This window comes from Echinops telfairi, unplaced genomic scaffold, assembly GCF_000313985.2.
Source record: "Echinops telfairi isolate 266 unplaced genomic scaffold, ASM31398v2 ScPeMD7_22;HRSCAF=79, whole genome shotgun sequence".
Taxonomy (NCBI): Eukaryota; Metazoa; Chordata; class Mammalia; order Afrosoricida; family Tenrecidae; genus Echinops; species Echinops telfairi.
Window position 1 is genome coordinate 2,357,073 of NW_022103919.1, and position 1,442 is coordinate 2,358,514.

A 1,442-nucleotide genomic window follows, 5' to 3' on the forward strand; every position below is an offset into this window, starting at 1 on the left:
TGTGGCCAGACCTCAGAAACACCGCTCAGTGGAGAAGCCAGACACAAAGGGCCGTGTTGTAGGATTCCATTTATATGACATGACCCCCCAAAAGCAATCTATAGAGCTAGAGCCAGATGAATGGCTGTTTGGGGTTAGAAGCAGGCGGAGGCTTCTTTTGGGGGTGATGACCATGTTCTAGAGTTAGACTCTGATTATGCCATACACATCTGTAAAGATGCTAAAAGTCTTTCAATGGCACCCCTAAAGTGGGTGCTTTTATGGCGGGTAAACTATAGCTCCATAAAGCTGTTTTTCAGAATGATAAAACTGCGTGGCTAAAACATGATGGGCTTCGGGAGTCTAAAGGACACTTGTTTCGACATGGACTCTCTGGCTCTACGAGAATTTGAAAAACATGGACCGTGTTTATAACTCAGAAGAGCAGGCCAGGAAGAGGGTCCTTGGGTTAACCTGACCTTAATCTCATTCTGGTCCTGGTTTGGCAGCATGATACAATCATATGACTTCAAGTTTTTGTCATCAAATGTTGGTGAGGGTGTCCGAGGGAGCTCCAAAAATGTGTGATCCTGCTACAGGAGGGCTTCCGCTGCCCAAGCATGATCATGAAGTGTCCCCTCTTGATCTTTCACAGATAGTATCACATCAGGATGAGGCACAGGCTCTGGAAACAAGCAGACCTGCCTCAATTCCTCTGTTCCTGTGTCCCTGTTCAGTACATGAGGGTCTTTGGACAGGTCACTTTAACACTCCTAGCCTCTGTTTTCTCACTGGAAAACTGAGCATACAGTCTTCATCAAAAACCAAACCCACTGCCATTGAATTGATTACAATGCATTGTGACTCTATACAGGGTTTCTTTTTGTGTTTTGTTTTGTTTAACAGATCTAAATGTTTACTTTCTTTTGTTTTTATACTTAGTTGGGATTTAATACATATATCATATCATTCCATAGTTCAATCATGTCAAGTAGAATTGTACACTTGCTACCACAGTTTCCAAACATTCTTTTTCTACATGGTCTCCTTGACTCGTCTCCCTTTTACACACACACTCTGCCACCACTGTCCCCCCTCCCCATGAACCCCTTATTCTACTTGCTGTTCCTATAAGGCTCATCAATCCTGGTTTCATTAAACAGGGCTTCTAAGATTAAATCTTTACAACAGCAGCCAGCCTCCTCTTTCTCCCATGAAGTGGCTGGTAGATTTGAGTAGGAGTAGTGATACCATGAGGGTAGGGGGTGGCCAGGGAGGGGGAAGGGGGACAAAGGGGAACCCCTCAAAAACTGGATGTAGTATAGCCCCCACAAAGGGGATGAATAACAGAAATGTGGGTGAAGGGAGACAACGGACAGTGTAAGATATGAAGTAATAATAACAATATATAATTGATCAAGGATTCACAAGGGTGGGAGAGTGGGGGAGAGAGGGGAAAAAAA

The 1,442-nt window shown here is 44.1% G+C and overlaps 1 protein-coding gene across 1 annotated transcript in view; it reads left to right on the forward strand.

The window, feature by feature from the left end:
• Positions 1 to 1,442, forward strand: part of GARNL3 (GTPase activating Rap/RanGAP domain like 3) — a 226,405-nt gene that overhangs the window by 212,835 nt on the left and 12,128 nt on the right. The window lies entirely within an intron of this gene.